The sequence below is a fragment of the Ambystoma mexicanum genome, chromosome 11, assembly GCF_040938575.1.
Source record: "Ambystoma mexicanum isolate Mex_15411 chromosome 11, UKY_AmexF1_1, whole genome shotgun sequence".
NCBI classification, from domain to species: Eukaryota; Metazoa; Chordata; class Amphibia; order Caudata; family Ambystomatidae; genus Ambystoma; species Ambystoma mexicanum.
This window is the reverse complement of record NC_090934.1, coordinates 253,797,299-253,818,143: the sequence shown is the minus strand read 5'-3', so window position 1 is coordinate 253,818,143 and position 20,845 is coordinate 253,797,299. Positions and strand designations below refer to the sequence as shown.

Genomic DNA, 20,845 nt, shown 5'->3' with positions numbered 1-20,845 from the left:
AAGAACCTTGAAAAACTCATACCCCTAAGGTCGCTCCGTTGGACGACAAAGGGAAGTCCAAGGCTACTATGGCTAAGACCAGTAGCGTCGAGGAATACAAAAAACCTCGAGTCGGCGTAAAACCGTCGAAGAAACCTCGAGAGTCGAGCACCTCTCCGGTGCCGGCCAAGAAACACAAATCGTCGAAGACTTCGACTTCGTCGACGCCCTCGACGTCGATAATTTCGACACCAAAACCACATGCGTCATCGACGCCATTATCGAAGACACCCTCAAACTTCGAGGGATTTGCCATTTCCTTCGAAGCAGATGGAAGAGGAAGAAAGGAGATTCACTCCTCTGCCCAGATCAGACTTTTTCAAGTCTATGTCTGTGATTTATGAAGAGTCTGCTTCAGAAGAAGACGAAGGTACTCCTTTGGGAGTTACTTATGGGACAAGACAAGTTCCTGAAGAACTTATTGACCAGGAATCCAGAATGAGAGACCTGAGTGATACTCTACATTCTGCCAGTGGAGTTGACACATCCCCAGAATTAGAGTTCGCCAAACCTGATCCTGCAGAGCATGCAGATGCTGGGTACAGGGGTCTTATGACCAGTGGAGTTGAATACATGGGTTGGGGTAATACTTCACCCATTTTTGAACAAGATGACATGACGGATATTATCGTCAAGGGTCCTCAGAAGGATCCTGTTCTCCCTTTTCACAGGGCCCTTCAAAGGACTGTGGAGAAAAACTGGGAGAAACCAGAAAACCATTGCTGCTGCAGACAGCACTTTTCCAAGAAAATACAGACCAGCTGGATCGGATCCTGAATATTTGAATAAACATCCGACTCCAGAGAGTTTAGTCATTCAAGCAGCATCCACTTCAAAACAAACTGCTTATCCAACTATCCCTCCAGATAGAGAGGATAAAAAAATTGACGCCTGGGCACGTAAAGTTTTCACGTCAGGCAGTATGGCACTTAAGTCGGCAAATGTCAACTGTACCCTAGCCAGGTTTACCCATACCCTGTGGGACTGTATTTGGGCGGCGGCTGATCATATTACGGAAGGCGAGGAAAGGCTTCCTGAATATAGTCAGACGGGAAGGAGGCAATGGGGGAATGCCTCCAGTCTGGACTGGATACTGCTGATAGTATCAGCAGATCCATGGCTGCAAGCGTTGTGCTACGCAGATTTGCGTGGTTGAGGAAGTTGGGATTTGCACCGGATGTGCAAGCTAGACTCCTCAACATGCCCTTTGATGGCTCGAGGCTCTTTGGCAGAAAGGCTGATGAAAGCCTTGAAAAACTTCAGACCTCGAAAGCGGCAGCTAAATCACTTAGCGCCTCTTTGCGCCAGCCTCTAAAACCCTATTCCGGCTCATCTTCCTGGAGGGGTCGTTCTTTTCGATTCTACTCCTCTTTGGGTAGAGGAAGAGGACAGGCCTCTAAAAGGGGCAAAAGGAACTTCCCTCGTGGAACACAGGGACGAGGTGCAAAATCAGCCTCCGGAGCGGCATCTGTACCCTCAGCCTCTCCTGCAGCCACCTCCAAATCCCTCTGAGACCTTGTTACACAAGACACCAGTGGGAGGCAGGATCTCTCCATCTGAAGGAATGGCGGGGCATTACCTCAGATGCTCGGGCACTGGAAACAGTAGCCCAAGGTTACTGTGTCCCCTTTCTAAAAAGGCCTCAATCATCCACCGGGAGCCAATTCCATCAAAATTCCGGATCCTCTCCTGTTGCAGGAAATTTGAACCCTGCTAGAGAAAGGTGCCATAGAACTGGTACCTGTAGCAGAGAGGAACAGGGGTTGGTACTCCCCATATTTTCTCATCCCAAAAAAGGACGGAGGACTGAGACCCATCTTGGACTTGAGAAACTTGAACGAGTTCCTCAGGAAGGACAAGTTCAAGATGGTGACTCTTTCTCAGATCCTTCAGGCTCTCCAACTCCAAGATTGGTTGGTATCATTGGACCTTCAGGATGCTTACATTCATGTGCCAATCCATCCAAAGCACAGAAAGTACCTGAGGTTCGCGATTGGCAATTCTCATTATCAGTTTCGAGTTCTGCCATTCGGGTTGACCTCCGCCCGACGGTTTTCACCAAACTGTTGGCGGTTGTGGCAGCAAGTCTCAGGAAAGGAGGTATTCACATATATCCCTACCTGGACGACTGGTTCTCCAGAACAAGCTCAGGAACATCTTTCGATCACCTGGCACTTCCTCCACAAACTGGGCTTCTCCCTCAATTTCAAGAAGTCCCACATGATACCATCCCAGAAACTCCAATTCATCGGAGCAGTCTTGGACACTTCATCGGGAAAAGCCTCGCCTCCCGAAGTGAGAGATCTCCACATCCAGCAAATGGTAACAAAATTCCAGAATGCCAAACGTCTACCGGCCTTCGATTTTCTCAGGTTGCTCGGCCTCACAGCATCCTGCATTTTTCTAGTACCAGAGGCCAGATTGAGAATGAGATCCCTTCAATGGGCACTCAGAACTCAGTGGTCCCAGTTCTCAGGGAATATGTCGGATCTTCTGCAAGTCCCGAGCGCAGTTGCTCAGGATCTTCTATGGTGGGCTTGCAACAACAACATTCTCAAGGGAGTGTCTTTTTGGCAACCATGGCCGGAAATAACGGTAGTGACGGACGCCTCACTCACGGGGTGGGGAGCACACACCAACGATCTGACAATCAGCGGTCGTTGGTCTCCATCGGAGTCCAAACTACACATCAACCTATTAGAGCTGAGGGCAATCAGACTAGCTCTGAAGGCCTTTCTGCCCTCTGTACAGGGAAAGAATGTTCTGATAATGACGGACAACACAGTGGCCATGTACTATCTCAACAAGAGAGGAGGAGTAGGGTCACTGCCACTGTGCAGAGAGGCAATGCAGCTCTGGTTCTGGGCAATACGAGAAGGAATCTCTCTGTCTGCAATTCACCTAGCCGGAGAGAAGAACACAGCGGCAGACGCTCTGAGCAGGCAGAGCACGGTCTCTCACGAGTGGGAGCTGGCTCAGGAAGTCCTTCTGGAGATCTTCGCCCTTTGAGGAACCCTTCAAGTGGATCTGTTCGCCACCGCGATCAACCGGAAGTGCGATCAGTACTGCTCAAGGGAATTTCCTCAAAGAGGAGCTCTGGGAGACGCATTCGTAGTGGAGTGGAAGTTTCCACTGCTGTACGCATTTCCCCCAGTCCCTGTGATTCCTCAAGTAATCATGAGGTTGAGAAAGTTCAGGAAAACCATGATTCTAATTGCCCTGGATTGGGCCAGGATGACATGGTACCCGGACCTTCTAGACATGTCCATCTGCCCTCCAATACGTCTTCCGCAAAGAGAGGATCTTCTCTCGCAAGAGGAAGGTCGGGTTCTCCATCCAGAGGTCAAAACACTCAACCTTCACGCATGATTTCTGAGAGGTTGAGATACAAGGATTGGGATCTTCCGGATGACGTAATGGAAATCTTGCTTTCGGCCAGAAGACCAGCAACAAAGTCTTTGTATCGATGTCGCTGGAATAGGTTTAGTAACTGGTGCAAAGACAAGGATGTGGATCCTTTTCAGTGTGGCACCCCAATGGTGCTTTCTTTTCTGCTACATCTAGCTAATCTGGGCCTCCAGATAGGAACAATAAAAGGATACCTTGCTGCGCTATCCATTTTCAAGCGCTCCTCGGAAGAGGTTTCATATTTAAAAATACTGTTAATACTTCAATTCTTAAAGGGCTTACTAATGTATACCCTCCAGTCCCTTTTCATGTACCAGCCTGGGACTTAAATTTAGTATTAAAATTCTTGACTTGCATACCTTTTGAGCCTCTGCACTCATGTCCATTGAGGCTTTTGACTCTAAAAACTGTCCTACTTGTGGTCCTATCATCAGCCCGCAGGGTTAGCGAACTTCAGGCTCTCTCACGCAAACCACCATATACTATTTTTTATAAAGCTAAGGTAGTCCTTAAAGTTAAACCTTCATTTTTGCCAAAAGTAGTCTCAGACTTCCATTTGTCACAAAAAATAGTACTTCCTACGTTTTATCCTCCTCCTCATCTGGGCAAAGAGGAGAGATTACACAGATTAGATCCCAAGAGGGCTCTTAGTTTTTACATATCTAGGATGGCTAAATTGAGACAAGATGACCAACTGTTTGTGGGTTACACTGGTCAAAAATTAGGCTTATCTGTAACAAAACAGACCATTTCCCGCTGGATCATATTAGCTATAGTTGAATGCTATAGATTAGCGGGAAAAGAACCACCAGATGGGCTTCGTGCCCATTCTACAAGGGGAATGGCTACTTCTGCGGCTCTAAATAGGAGTCCCGGCAGAAGACATTTGTGCAGCTGCAACCTGGAAAACAATACATACCTTTTGTTAAACATTATTGTCTGGACACTGCCTCCTCTAACGAGGGTTTATTTGCAAAGGCAGTTCTGCATTCTGTCCACGAAAACTGAAATGGTACTCTCACCTCCAAAAATTGATACTGCTATGGGAGCCTATCACAAGATGAGGAATACGTGGGAGGACACAATCCATTCGAAGAACAAGTTACTTACCAACTGTAACGTTCTTTCGACTGGATGTTCCTCCCACGTATTCCTCATCGACCCTCCCATCCAACCCCACAGTACAGTTTACGTGTTCTTACACTTTCCTCTCACGAAGAATGTAGCGGTCATGGGACACGCCTGGGTGTTCCTTCTATATATTTCATCGAAAAACAGAACTGAAGCAACGGGCGCTGCTCGAGCTACTTATACCATCGGTGACGTCGACAGAGTACGGAGTACGTCGGGGGACAATCGACGCCACAACCTCGAGCACAGCGCCCTCTGCCGAGGAAAACATTTTTTTTTCCGAAGCAGCAAAGCTGGAGATAACGATTATCACAAGATGAGGAATACGTGGGAGGAACATCCAGTCGAAAGAACGTTACAGTTGGTAAGTAACTTGTTCTTCTTTTCCACCCGTTCTTGTGACAGCTTTAAAATGCAGCAATATCACTTCCTGCGCACCCCCGCCCCTGACAAGGTGAACGCCACACTCTCCTGTGATGGCTCTTCCGGGTCCTGCTGAGCCTGTCCGCTCCTGCGCGCACTCGTGTGCGTAGCAGGGGCTGACCGATAGATTTAGAAAGGCTGCTCTGTGCGGTCATAGTGGTCTTTCTAAATCAACCTTTTTTGGTGTGTATTTTTCAAAAGGTCTTTTGACCTAGAATGGAAAAAATTGTCAGTAATAGTTACTGCCACTTTTCCCGCGTCGACAAACTACAAGGTTGCCGTTGGGATGGCCTGATATACCTCTAGCCAAGAGCTGGTGGTAGGTCAGGCACCCCACCGGCAAAAAGCATCCAGTATTACCGGCAATCCCCTCATGGAGTCCTATGTGACTCCACAGAATGGGGATTTGGATGCCCTCACTGGCCCCTGTAATCTGCTGGTCATTCAGGCAGCGATAACGGTACAATCATCTTGTGGTATTCCACCAGATTTACCGGCGGGATATCGCCAGAATTGTAATGAGGCCCCTTGTTTTAGGGAAAAGGGTCAGTAAAGCATTGTTAGGAATGATTTTCTCTTTGCAGCCTTCCATCTATTGGGCCTCATTATGACATTGGCGGTATCTTTGGAGATGGCCATCCCCTAATCTTTGCCTTAAATACCTGCCATAGCATGCCCGGTGTTGTAGACTCTGGAGTTTTGTGGGTTAAGAAGGCACGAATGGCATCCTCAAAATTAGATCGGAACACTTGTGCAATTCCTTCGACTGGTATCTCCAAGCCGCCATGTTATGGGCCCCTCCAACGCATTGTAAGTTTCATAGGGACAGGTGAGTGGTCTGAAGTGTGGGGAAGGATATCCACCTGGAGCACCCTACCCACCAGTTGTCGAGAGAGCAGCACAAAGTCAATTCGGGAAGACATGTTGTGTACTGATGAATAGAAGGTGTACTGTCAGTCTTGTGGGTGCTCTCCATCTGGACATGTAGACTACTGGTGGCTCTGGATGCCGGTCTAAGGGCTGTCCCAGTCCGGTCCTTACGCGGATCTAGTATACAGTTAATGTCCAACCCCCCAACCACCCCCGCCGGACTGGGACTGTTGGATATGAGCCAATCCTATTTGCTATTTTCCTATAGAAATCGTAGGAGTCCACATTCGGACCATATGTATTAACAAGCACAATTTCTGCCCTTTCAAGCACCCCATGCACTATAACATACCTTTGCTCTGGGTCGCCCTGAGTTCCATTTAACGTGGATTTACGGGATTTGTGAATCTGGGTAAGAACCCTCCACTGGACTGGGATGTTTAGGACGTAAAAATCCTATGCTTGCCCCAGGTTGCGACCACCGAGTTGTTCGTTTTCACTGTAGAGTACGTTTCCTGGGGAAACAAAATGTTGGCTTAATGCCTATTGGCATAGGCTATTTTGTTGTCAAGCCCAAGCCTTCTAACATTCCAGCTAAGCAGGTTAAGTGCCTCCATACCCTTCACATGGGAATTGTCCAGTGCCTCTCCTCTCTACCCACTGGGCATAATGCCCACTCCCGTAGCCCGATGAACAAGTTAAAAGACCACTTTCTGCCAAGACATTTTTTAGAACTTTTCACACCACCCACCACCCCCTCTCCAAGAAAGGCGATGTCAGCCACCACACCCCCAACATCAACCGTCCACCCAGGAACTGGGCAAACCCAACCGAACCAAAAACACTGAAAAAGTAATTTAGTATGGGGGAGCTGTTGCTGAACTCGCATTGCTAAACCCCTTCACTTTTTACAGGAAAATTGAGCGGAAACACTGGCTGCTGCACCCATTTTACAACCAATAGGACAGAATGGAGAAACCTACCAGGCCTGGCCCCCTTTTCAAGTTTAGGTCCGAGAAGGTTCTGTGTCCAATGTTCAACACTGGTTACTCGCCAATTCTTTCAGCCGTCCGGGGTGTCCACCTAAGCCACTCCATTGTCTCCGCAGGGGATGGGGATGTGCACCTCAATATATGCCACTGCCTCCTCTGGTATCGTAAAGAACAGGGTAACCCCCATGTTGAAATCAGTCATGCTGGGAAGAGCATTGCTTATTGCACTGACCTGTCTTGCACTCATTTTTTTTACTTCAAGAAATATTCTGTAACCATCTGAATGGCTGTGGGGAAATTTCCGGGTATGTGTTTATTTGCAGACTCATATCAGAGGGGTCCCTTCTCCCTCGCCAGGCGCTGCATAAGGTCTCCTATCACGGTAGTTTAACAATCACACTATCACTGGTCTCAGTAGCGCGCCAGGCTTGGGATGCAACGTGGGTGGCCGATGAGCTCTTTCCACCATGAAGGAAGTTGAAAATGGTAGGTCGCCGAGCAAGTCCTTAAGGAGGGTCTCGACCGCAGGTTCCATGGGACCCCTGCCAAAGCCCTCCAGCAGCCCCAGCACTCTTATGTTCTGCCTGGACCATGATTCCAAGTCATCACAATGCTGGATGGCCCGTTTGAGATCTCTTGACATTGCAGACACCTCCTTAACAAACCCTGCTACGTTGTCCTCCACCGGTCCAATGCATCACCTGCGCACTTTTCCGTTCCAGCTTAGCATTAATGGTGGCTATCGAAGTAGTAATATCAAATTTACCAATCACTGCTGCAAAGCCATTTTGCATACTGTCCATGATCTGTTGCAGGTCAGGCATGGCAGCGGCAGCAGCTCCCGAGACCTCACCTTGCTCTCACCCAGTGTCTCGACATGTCCTGCTCGCCAGCCTAGTAAAGGAGTCCATGGTGCTCTGCTTCTTTTGGCCTTCACTCGCCTTCTTCATAGTTGCCATCTTGCATTTGTATAGCACCTTTTACCATTGGTATGATTCCAAATCGCTGTGAGTTGAATGCCCTCAGGGACTGCAGTCCAGGTCAGTAAAAGTAGTGTGGAACAACTTGCTTGGGTGCACTCGGTATGTCTGCAGCCAAAGTGTAATCGGTGGTGTGTAGCTGCATACTAGAGATATGTGTGATGCATGGTTGCTTAAGGTCAGTAGAATGTGTGCAGCTAGACCAATGGACTATGCTATCTGCATTCTGCAGCTAGACCAATGGACTATGCTATCTGCATTCTGGCAGCGCTGGTTGCTTGAGAGCGACGTTGTGTATGCAGCTAGGCTGGACTTTTGAGGGGTATAGCTGCGTTCTAAAGACTGTTGAGGCAAACGTGTAGGTGTCAGTATGTGTGTAGCCAGGCTGAATTAATCGAGGGGTGTTGCTGTGTTCTGTTTGTGTGGGTGCAAGAGTAGGCATAGTTGTGTGTTTGAGTGTCTGTGTGTTTTCCAGGGGAACCTTGGTCCTGTTCCGTTTCCAGTGCCTGTCGAGGGCATGGTAGCTCCTTGGTTCTTGACTGGTCCAATTGTTTTGGCGAAGATTTATGGGTGGTGACAGGCAGATCTGTCCGAAAAGCTCTTGTTGTTGCATAGGTGCTGGCGGTGTCCTTGGGCGGCAAATTGCTAGAATCCCTGATGGGCAGTTATAGTAGGACATTCCCTGAAAGTTGGGGTTAGCCAAGAATATGTGCTAGCACGTTCCTTGCTTTATAATTCTCCACAGGGATTGCCAGGTATGTAGGATTAGCAAGCGAGGCCATTTCTTGCTTTGATAGCTTAGTGCATATTTGCATGGAAATGCTAAAGTTTGTAAGTGCTGTTAGTGCTTGGGTTGTTAGTTCTGCTATATTCATATGATGGTAGGCGTGATTAGCAGATTAGACGGCCTCGGTATCTAGTTCCGCTCTTACATTACCAGGTGCGTAGAATCAGCAGGCAAGTGCCATCTTTGGCTGATTGTGTAGTGCATAATTGCATAGCCTTGATCAGGCTCATTAATGTTGTTGGTTCTTGGGTTACAGGTAAAGCACAATCACCCCCCCTGATTAATTGTGATGGATTGCTTTAGGCCTCAGAGCGTACAGAATTCTTGGGGATGATGAGAAGAATACATTGTCAGGTACAGAACTTTCACGATCCCGCTACGATTTGGGTTCCAAGACTTGGCCAAGACTCTGGGTGGTGGAATTGGATAGCTTCAGGCCTAACGGTCTATGGCAAGTCTGTTATCAGCGGGTTACCACGCCAGACGTCAGTCGTGGTGGTATGTCGGGTCGTTCACTGCATTCCCCTGTGTGCTTTTAGGCAAAGAGAGGCCATGTAGTCTTCGCTGTGTCTAATGCGGGGAGGCAGTGAGTTCCACAAAGCTGGTGCCAGTGTTGAGTAGGCTGACCCTACGATCCTGGCCGAATTGATGGTCGGGATCACTAGGAGGAGGGCAGTTTTTGACTTAAGGGTGCGAGTCGGTGCTAAGGTGCAATCTTATCTTGTAGGAATTTGGGGCCTGCTTTGTGCACCGCTCGATGTGTAATACATAGAAATTTAAAGGTGGCCCTGCGTCTAATTGGGAGCCAGTGTAGGGTGCGGACAGCCAATGAGGTTCGATCCTTTTGTCCCAGTGCGAGAAGCAGTCTGGCAGCCAAGTTTTGTACTCTTTGGAGTTTAACTGGTAGGCTGGTGCACCCAGATCGAGACCCATATAGAGAGGGTTTGCATGGAAGTCTGGACATGACAATGGACATAATTGCAGCCAGTCTGTTTGGGTAGGTAAGGGAAGAGAAGGGAAGATGCACTTCAAGAGCCTAAGGTGGAAGTTACAGGCTTTGGTAGTGTTGATGTGGTGAGACAGAGTTAGGTCTGGGTCCATTGTGCAGCCAAGGTTTTGCAGGGGAAAAGGGGGGGGGCGGATGAGGGTTGCCAGGAGGGTCAGGTGGGGGAATAGAGCAGTTTTCCTGCATACCATGATCTGTTTTAGCTGGGTTCAGAAGGAGATTATTAGTCCTCATCCAGCGGTCAATGTCCAAGAGACCTGCTGCTAGGTCGGGTCTGGGGTAGGTCGTAGATTTAGGGATTTTCAGGATTATTTGTGCGCCATCTGCATAGTTGTAGCAAGTGAGGTTGTGTGAACGGATGATCCTGGGGAGGGAGGGAGGGTCGGGTAAAGGTTGAATAGAAGCAGAGGGTGTGCTTACTGGGCATGCCGCGGAGAGGCAATGGTGGAGAAGGGTGATTTGCTGTCTGTTAGAGAGAAAGGCGATACAGGAGAGCGCTGAATCACGTATTCGTAAGGAGCGCAGTCTGTCGAGAAGGATCATGTGGTGTCAAACGCTCCCGAGAGGTCAAGAAGAGCTTCACATCCATCTGAGTCTGCTGTCACTTTGAGGTCATCCCAGATAGAGATCAGCATGGTTTCTGTTCTGTGGCGCGGACGGAACCCCGATTGTGCAAGGTCTAGGAGATTGTTAGATTCCACAAAGCCATTGAGCTGTGAGTAGGCAGTGCAGTCGATCAGTTTTGCCAGGAATCTAGTGTTGGAGATTGGCCTGTAGTTGATTGGTAATAGAGGGTGTAGGGATGCTTTCTTAAGCTGAGGTTTGACATTCACAGTTTTGAAGGAGTTTGGGAACTTGCCTGAAATGAGGGAATCCTTGAGAATGGACCTTGCCGGTTCTATGCGCAGGTGGAGTAGAGAGGCTGGACATAGGTCTACGGGTGAGCCGGAGGGTAAACTGGCAGATCGTATTGTGTCAAACTCCTTGCTCGAGAGAGGGTTGAAGGAGAAGATGGAAGGGTTGTCATGGTGGAAAGAGGGAGGTGGCTGTCCTGTCTAGGGCTGTTTTGTGTAAGTGTTCAGACAGGGAATTGCAGAGCGTTTGTAATGAGGTAGTCGGGCTGCAGTGCAGTGCGGGTTCAGGAATTCAGTGATGATCCTGTGGAGCTCTTTGCTGCTGCTTCGGCAGTTCAGGATCCTTGTATTATAATATGCTTTTTTGGCCTTCCAGATCTGATTTGTTGTTTCTGTGGTGGTGGGCGAATACTGATTTTTTTTTAAATTTTTTTTTTGGGCGGGGTTCTGCAGGCTCACAATCTGCGCTCAAGGGAGCGGTAACAGGGTTTTACAGTTTTCAGGAGGGGTGAACCATGTGGGGGTAGGTACTACGCGGAAGGGAGCAGTCTTGGAGGGGATTAATGGAATGAGGTAGTTCGTTAGCCAGGAGTCAAACTCTATGGGTAAGAGTCTAGGAGTTGAGTATGGCTTGGGGGTAGGGGGGGCGGTTGTCGTTGGTGTGAGGATGGCCAAAGGTATGGCAGAGTGGCCTGTCCAGATGAGGGATCGGGGGAGTGCACATAGTGATGTCAGAGGAGCTGAAAATGGTATCAAGGCTGTGGTCAGCAGTATGAGATGGTCCCCTGATATGCTGGGTGAGATTGAGTGCCTCAAGGCTGTCGACCAGTGGTAGAGTCATGGAGGTCGAACCGGGTGTGGGTCTCAAACACAGGATCTTAACATTGGCCCCATCCAGTCCAGCCAGTGAGGGGGGAGGGGGTCAACTCCCCACAGAATTCTCAGGAGGGGAGGAGAGGAGGTAATACTAGCTCAGATTCTCACTGTCCAGGGCCGGCTGGCCCGCACTCGCCAGCACGCCAGAAGTGAAAAATGCTAGTCAAATCAGGGTGCCCCAAAGTGCTGAGTTAGCCAAGTGCCCCAATGCCAGGTCTCAGAGATACAAATACAGGCACAGTCAAATAGCTAGCAGCAGCATCATTTTCCAGCAGGCCACCTACCACCAATCTCGCATCAGAACTGCCAGCATCTGATAAGTAGAAGTGGGAGAGGGGCCTACTATGACTCCTCACCCCCCCCCCCCCCGCCATGCTGCAAGCCCCAGTGCATTGGGGGAGGTGGCTAAGCACTGAGCTCCAAGATCACTGTAAAACCCAAAGGCCCCAGGGTTCCATACTGACAGGTGCCGCCCAGCTTTTATTTGCCTGTCAAAGAAATGAAATTGATACTGTGGAAAAGAGTAAATATTAGTGGCAATGCTGTTTTTGGGAAGGAGCCTTCCCATTGTTGATGCTGCAGCATCCTTCTACAGCCGTCCCCACCACAACCAAACCGCTGGGAGAGAGCCCGCTCCTCTCACCCCACTCCGAAGAGATCAGCGCTGCACCCAGGATTGAGTCAGCAACGTGCCGCCGGCCTCCCTAGAGAGCTGCCTCCCAGTGTCCGGGCCACTGCCTTCCCGATCTGGCAACGGGCCCCTCTCAGGCTCCCACTGCCTCCAACAAACAACGGCGGCCAGAACCCACCACAGCGGGTCTGCCCACACCAGCCTCCATGGCGCAGAGGTTGCCCAGAACACCAGGCAGAGGTCCACCCGTCCTCGGAAGCACTGTAGGAGCTGCCGCTGCCTCTCTGCAGCTCACCCTCTTCCACATGGCCACCAAAGGCTGCAGGGGTTCTGCGGTCCTGAAGATGACTTGAATGTTCCCTACCCTTTCCGACACCAAATTGCGCAATTTGGCGGCCAGGCAAGCAGGATTCCGGGTCTGCGGCCGCTTAGGAGGTGCGACACAGTTCAAGGGGACGCAGCCATCTTGCAGGCTACCCAACAGCGCCCCGCCCCATTTCTGAAGGTTTTCTGACGTGTCTAATACAGATGGTGGCAGTGGATATTTTTTCCTTTGTTTTTCGTTTTTTTACCATGTGCACTCTTCAGCCTCCTTCATGCCTTTGCAAGCCAGGCATTGCCATGTAAGTTAATCCCTTTCCCAGCAAAACATAGTTTCCAGAGCAAAGCAAGGGTGTGCGCGTTCTGGCCAGATGTGGGGTTGGGACTATCTTGTCCTAATGCATGTTCCAGTCGGGATGTCAGTTGATGGGAAGATGTGGGGAAGGAGGCTGTCCATGATTGGACATCCCTTTTACCATTTTTTGGGCTGAGGTAGACCCCAGGTCGAAATTTTCTATAAAAGGAGTCCTGCAGCCATTCTTCACATCGTAGTTGGAGCCAAGACGCCTATGAATAGGGACCTGCTGAAGACCCGAAGAATGCCATTAAAGACATCCAGCATTGCCTCCAGCCAAGTCCCTGCGAAGCCCTGCCTCTGCGTTTTTCAAAGAACTAATGGATGGGTGTGCCCGGTAGTCTCTCACACCTGGGGTTAATATAGCAAAAAACACAAGGGGTGGTGGTGCCTTGCGGGAAGAAAATATAAACCACGATTATTTTTCTTTTATTAATTACGGAACCCATTTGCCGAGTATTGTACATGGAAAAATATATAGGCACGAAGGCTAGTAACCATCCAGATTGATGGGATCTAGGATCCAAAATAAATGTATTTATTGAAGAACGTGCTCACAATATAGACTAAAAGATGAAGTCCACAGACTGAACAATTCACAATATACAACAAATATAAAACCAACAACTTGAATCAATCCTTGTGCAAAAACCACAATAAAGTGCAGCAAAGAGCAAAACATCTGTACGTGTCTTAGCTCATGTATGAGATCGTTGTACGTCTCTTGTGAAAATCTTGTGTTGTGCATCATACACCATAATAGTGCAAAAACAGTCAATTGACCATACAGGTCATAGTATTAAGACCACATGTTAAACCATCTTGTCATGCAAGAATGTCAATGGCCAATATCAGCCATACACTACTCTACACGGTTCATTATCAAACCATCCATAGTGTACAAGAGAGACAACTATGAGGTGGTTATGAGAGCATGGAAACGTTTAATTCTTAAATGAACACACAATAAGGGACTTTAGAGAACTATTTTAAAATATAGTTTCGACAAAAAAAAGCTTGTCCGTCAAAATTGTCTGTCTTCTTTAGCAGGACAAAGACGACCACTCAGCCTCCTCCTTTATATTACTTCTTGGTTGAGGTGGTGGCTCAATGGGGTGAGCACATGAATCTTTCTCCCTGGCTTGAACGATCTAAGACAAAAATACACATCTAAAATCAGCCTCTGGTGCAGAGAGGAGGGATCAAAAAGACGAAGAAAATGGGGAGGAGAGATGGGTTTTAAATGACCACTCCAATATCACATTCTCTGCCTCCTATCTATTTGGTATGACATTGTTACATTGCCAGTTTTCTTTTCGATGCGCTTTGTCCCGAGAGTTTTTTCCTGAAAAAACGCATGAAAAATATGCAGTGGGGATTAAGGGGATGAAAAGGTCAGGGAGGTCGGGAATAGCTAGTAAATAGGGGATCAGGGTTTGGGTGGGAATCCCCCAAAAATAAAAATCTAAAAATGTCGGTTTTTTGACAAAAAGCAGGCCAAAAAATCTCATCGAAAAAAACCCAAAAACAAACGGGCGATGTAATAACATAAGAACAATCTATTTAAGCCTACATAACTTTTATGGAATGATAATAAATTACTTCCTATTGGTTATGGACGTGGACAGCTGCCATCGTCACTTATTATTCAAATCAGCAGTGTGGAGACCAAATCCCCTACAACAAGATCAAACAGACGACCAAGGTCAGTACCTTCCAGTTGCACTGTAGTTTGAAAAATGGACTACATGTCCAGCGCACAGTACATACCCATGCCTTGAGATCCCCTGGCTCAGCACCAAAACAGGAAAATATCACCCGGTCACTGGTATAGCAGATCTTCCACCGCACATTTCGGGATATAAATGCTGAATAGCATCTAAGAGAAACAAGAAAAAAAGAACGGTTGGTAAACACTCTGACCCGCTAACATATGGATCTTGCCATCACAAAAATATTTTCCGGAACGGGTGGTGACTACACCCTGTGTATTAAATCAAAGACTTACTCTTTAACAATTAGCACAAGCCAACAGGTGGCTTTTCACCCATTATGCTAATGCTTTGACCAGTCTTACATTTTAGCAAATGTGTCCAGGACACTGGTGTAGCGATTCTTGTGCCGAAAATATCAGGGTATAAATGCTCAATGGCATTTAGGTGGGGCGGAGGGCATAAAATGCTACAGCAACCACAAAGGAACTTGCTGCAACTTTCCTTCTACCTGATCTGGTGGGAACAGCTGTCTCATGTCAGGGCCTTCGTCTGTCCCAGATGCAGACACCCCTTTGCTGCAGACGACCCAGAGGTCCACCATGACTGCTGGACCTGATTTTCCACATGTTTTGACACTTAGCAAGCCCCATGGCTCAATCTCCCGTTAGGAACGTTTTTTTTTCTTTTTGCTGCTTTATCTTTATAAACATCCAGGCAACTGCCCAACTTTTTGATTTTGTTTTGATCTTGTCCTGACTATTTGAAGGGAAGTAAAGCAAAACGGCTGCAGGCACAACCAAACATCCATGCACCGTAGAATGCAGCTATTGCTATGCTCATCCGGTCTAGCAGCGCATATAGCCGTCCAAACTGAAACACCTGACGTACCTCAACACCTTTGCCACTAGCATACAGCGACTATCAACGAAAAGCAATTCGGTATAGCTGGCCACACCTCGACTCTCTCAACAATAGCACTCCATCGCTAACCACGAACAGCGCCCACCCACGTGCCTGACCTATTTGTGCTGCTTAAGTCGAGCCTAGCTAGCCACTTAAGCCCTAGACTGGTGAAAATGCACAAATGCATCACCTAATTCCGAAAACTTAGAACTTTCAACACATTGACTACGGTCACAGAGGGCGTTCCAACCACAAAGTGCATTGAGGCCATACAAATGGGGAAAGAGCGCTATATAAATAACTAAATACAATACCTTGCTCAGCTAATCTATTTTTAGGACACTTAACAGTCGGTATGGCCATCAGTGCAGGGGGACTCTGTCCCCCACTATGCACTTGTTTTAAGCTGCACACTTCACCTTACAGTGAAGTGCAGCAGGAGTTTTGTATCCCTTTTTTGATTTAAGTAACATTTCTCTTACTTGCATGATGTGTCCAAAATATTTATCTACCTTGTTTTTAACTTTTCTCACGTGTTCTGTTGCATTTTACTGCATAATGCTTTTCAGAGTACCGTATACTCTGAAATGGTTGTACCACGAGATTTTGCCAGTTTGTTTTTTGTCCTTCTTTCTGCTCTCTGGGTCAGATATTTCACATAAGAGCATACCTTTCCTAGACAAAGCCTTGACTTTCCTGCCAGAGCACCAGTATGTTTGTGGACGGTCCCAGCCCTCATTCTGGTCAGAGTGTATCTGTTGTTGGGCAGATGTGGCCAGAGGCAGTCCATGATTGGACAGCAAATGCCAGTCTGAATGGTGCAGATCCTTACTATTGATGGATTTGGGGAGGTACTCCAGCTCGGATTTAGAATAAAAGGACTCCTGCAGCCACTCTTCACATCGTCATTGGAGCAGAGACGCCTTTTGGAGAGGAGCATCCAACTCAAGACTCGTGGATCGTCATTGCAGCCAACCAGCATTACTTCCAGAATACGTCCCAGCGAAGCTCTAATCCTTGATCTGCTCTCCTGACTGCCTTCATCAGCACTTCAAACACTGGACCGGTTAGAGCAACTAGTCTTGGACCCTTTTTGTGGATCCTGCTCTTGCACGTTTTCTGAGGTGTCCCAGAACCAACCTGTCAACGGACCACCTCCCACTTCGGCTACCTTGCTACATCTGTTGCCAGATTTTACGTTTGTGACTGTGCAGACTCCCGACTTGTGAGCTCAGAGGCAACCTCCTGCCATAGCAGCACTTCAGTACGAAGACGGGACTTGCAGGACCAATGTTTTTGTCTCATCACAAGGGTCGTCTTCTGCAGCCTGATTGTAGTTTTCATTGCTCTTGCCCACCTCTGTTGTGTCTTGGATGTCCCCATAGGTTGTTGGCATCATGGTAGTCTCCTTCTTGTAAAACAAAAGAGGTTGTGGCTGGAAGGTTTGGAACTAATCCTAACCTCTGGAACTTCTCTGGGCAACCCTCGAGACCATCATTCTTCGCATGCCAAGCCATTACAAAAGGGGAAAGACCATATGGAAATCAGGCTTGGTCGCACCCTAAAAGGGGCAGTCTAGCCCGAGCTGCCAGGTCACATCCCTTCTGCACGGGACCGAGCGCATCCCCAAACATGTTTCGGCCTTGTTGGGCCTCATCAGTGAGGAGTAGCTTGGGTCTCTAGGCCCAGCAGACATGGCACCCACCTCTACCCGTCCCACTCTGGGTTGTGCCATTGTCGTCCAACTGTCCAGTAGCAATACAGTGCAGAACTGCCAACTAGCAGGACCTAAATCATAATGCTAAAAGTAATCTCTGCACCAGCAATTACTAGACACCTTCTAACAGAACCAAAATACAAAGTAAGTCGGCCCAGTGGATTTAGAAGCCTCAGAAGGGTTTTTTGACCGTATCTGAGTAAATGGGATGGGTTTACCTACCTGTTTCTACCCTCCTCTTTTCATAAAGTTTGTCTGGTGAAAAGTCGTAACCCTATCTCTCCCTTGCCTAATCTTGCTTGGTGAAGTTCTGACAAAGGATGCCAGGCTTCTCCTAAGTTCACAGGATTGGGAAAGTAGTCCTAAAGAACACTGCATTCTATAATTCTTGGAACTCTTACGCCTACATGTCGGCTTTGCCAGCACTTCTTCAGCCTTCTTAAGATTCCTTACTATTTTTGTGAATTTCAGGGCCCTACGCTTTTTCTCCTTTAGCAGGGAATGACTTTAAACGATGGGCTATGTTATACGGTAGTGTAATATTGTTCTAACTGTTCTTTAATTATGTACCTGATTCTGACTGGTGTATTCCTACTTACTGTTTCTTCACTTGTTTTACTGCAGTTTTTGAGTGCTCCTACTTAAATCTGAACTATCTGAAAAGTAAACTCTGGGTGTTCTTCAGCAAGAGCACCCAATGGTGGCTGTATATATGTTTACAGTGTATGTGCATGAGTTTTACTTACCTGTAATTGTCATTGTAAGGAGTTTGTTTCAAGGCCTAATGAATAATGTTATATTTATTAAGAGTTCTCTATCTAGGCTTAACTGAACCCTTTACCACCCCACACTCTACCATGTCTAAGCCTTACTGCTCATTCAAACTAAGTTGATAGTTTGGCTAGGCATTAGTATCTTTTCCTGCTCACCATATACTGACCTTTCAGAATCTGCCCTCAGGGTTCTGTAATTAAATGCTTGGTGTCATCAATGAAGACGGACACAAATGAGACACGGTTCAAGGGTGTTTATTGAACTCTAAAGGGTTGGTTAAACGCTCATCTAAACCTAAATCTAATGATGGGAGCAAGCAACAATCATCAAATAATAACGTCCTAGTCGAGTATCAAAATAAAAGGGTCTGTGCTAATAAACCTATTGCCAATCCTTAATTCTAAATACAAAATGGTATGGGACAGTAGTGTTTGCAAAAGAGTGTTTAAGAAACAAATATCTCAGGACAGTTGAGCAGTGGGCCGGCCTCCCTTCCACGTTTTCAGCAAGGGACAAGATGGCACGCTCAAGCCTCGTGCACACTCTGGCTCCCTCCTCTCGAGGACACAGTTTAATGGTTCATCTGGTCTCACACCACTCTGGCAAAGTCTTTAAGAAACAAAAAAAGGGATTCTCAAAAAGAAATGTCTGTCAAAACACAGGCTTCCTCAGCCTTGAAACTGAAGTTCACTTTACTTGTAAAAACAAAGAGTATTACCTTATTTCCCAGTGACTGCTGGTACTTGTAGTTCCTTTTGTTGCTCGTACAGTTCAATATCTCAGTATCTGGCCCGAGTCTCTTTGCCATTCAAAGTCTTACTGCAGAGGGTCCGACGTAGCAAACAAAACAGAAATGTTCCTTTCCTTTGTCAAGATTCTCACATTCATAAGTTCACGACAGGTCTCCCTCCTTCGGGCTCGGACCACGGGTCCCCCTCGTCCGGGCTCAGACCCCTTTTCTACAAAGTTCACAATTCATCCGTGCTAGGACCATGGATCCCCCTCTTCCGGGCTCGGGTCCCTTTTTGACACCAGAATCAAAGACTTTCGACTGTGCGCAGGATATTGCTTGACCCGTCGCAGGACCCCTTCGATTTACAACTCTTTAACTTTCTCTTCTGACACTTCTCAGTTGGATACCTTATAGAGACCTTCAATTGGGCACACAGGCAGCGCCGGACCACAGCTCACAGCTTCGCTATTTTGGACTACAAGTCCCAGAATACGCATTCAAAGTTTTGCTCCCACTTCGCCAGTTACAGGAACTTTTGGGATCTACACAAAGTTCCTGACACAGCTTCCCTCGATTCAAAGGGTCTCAATCTTTTACCCTCAGTGATGAGGTTTTGGCGGATGCTCAATGGGGATTCACTTGAGTTCATGGTCCCACACCTGTCCCTCAACTACCTGGGTTTCTGGAACTCATCCAGGGAGCAAGCACTGATTTACACACTACCGAAAAGTGTAGCTGGAGTTTTGGTTCGTTGGGGCACGGCTTCCCTGCCACACTGTAGCCTCTTTTTACTTACAGGCCTCAGTGTCTTGGCAGTCCACACTCCCCCCCCCCCCCCCCCCCGCCCCCCTTCTGGCCTCACCAGGTTCTCCCAGCTGCTAACTTCTCCTTCTGGTCCTCATGGTTCCTTCAGCATCCCCAGCCCTTTCAGAGGGTTCTCTCGGTGGCTGACCTTTTTTATACTCTTTGAAAGAGTTGATTGGCGTCAGGTATGAGTAGTTGTCCCTCCTTGCCTGACTCTGCCTGACCTCATCGGGAACAACATGGAGACTGCCGATAGGAATGCATTGCCCATTGATTCTTATGGGTATTCGTCATGACTTCCATTTTCCTCTTCTTCGTCCCAGTAGTTGGACTTCTAGAATGGAAGTAGGGGTTGTGGAAGTTGTAGGTTTTCCTGGAGATCATGAAAAAAACCATGCAGATTTTTGTCCGGATGAAGGGGATACATGTATTGTGATAGGTGAATGGATATTCTATCATGTTTTAATTTCCCTGGTTTTCTCCTTTTTCTTATAGAAAGGTACTGGGTATGATTGGAATTTGCTGACAACATCCCTTGACAACTGAGAGGATGTCGGTTAGGGGTGTATTGGAACGGGAGGAATGCCATGTCTCGCCCCAGGGCGTGTCTCCCATGGTCCCCAAGGACCGCCTGCGCAGGTGATCCTCCCTCGTCCGCCCCCAGGGTTGGGATCCAAGAGCGATGGCCCTCCACTGGCCAACTGATAAAAGGATCCCCGGGAATACCCTGGGAAAAATGCCTCCGGTTTCTCTCAGTTCATTCTGAAAATCCATTTTAACATCCCACATCTGGGAAGCTTGAGGGGGCTCATGCTGCCTGTTATTACCCTGCTGTATCGCTGAACCTGTAACCTAGAGCCTCAGAGATAGTTGGGCTGTGTATGTATCGTCAATAATTATTTTTCCCTAGGGTCTCCTGATGCTGAACACATCATTAGAATCCTGCTCCCGAGTCTGTGGATGTTGTAGGAACTGAGCATCTTTCGTGAACACAGAAATGCAACTCCAGAAACCAAATGCCTATTTCCAATGTTGCAGGCTCTGACCTTTAGCTGGGTTTGCAGGAAATCCTGGAATAATCCATCCTCCTAGCAGTGAGGCAGTCCCCACTGCACCAGTGCACCATTGCTGAAGCCTGCAAGGGGAGGTTTCTGTAGGACCTTAACTTTGTACAGCCCCTGGAACAGTAAACAACACCAGCAGTGGGACTGGCTCCTGGGATTCAGCTTCGACCCCTCTGGGGCTGCTGGAGGGGCTTCTTCTTGTCCCTCATCTTGGGGTCCCAGCTTCAGATCCAAAGGTCCACCTTCCTTCAGATCCAATGGGTCTTGGGGCGTTTGTTGCTAACAAAAGAGCATTGTTTCAGAAAGTTGCCTGATAAAGGTTGCTCTTGCTCTCCCAGCCCCTCTCGCCCCTAGTCTATTTTGGTCAGGTCATCCCCCTTTGCCCTCCCCCAACATCGCTCTTCCCATGCACTGCCTACTTCCTCCTCCTCCTCCTTCTCCCTCTCCCGTATCATAAACTGT

The 20,845-nt window shown here is 47.9% G+C and overlaps 1 protein-coding gene across 3 annotated transcripts in view; it reads left to right on the top strand.

Moving 5' to 3' along the window:
* The window catches only part of GMEB1 (glucocorticoid modulatory element binding protein 1), a 921,206-nt gene that overhangs the window by 302,995 nt on the left and 597,366 nt on the right, over nt 1-20,845 (top strand). The gene's annotated exons all lie outside the window — the stretch shown is intronic.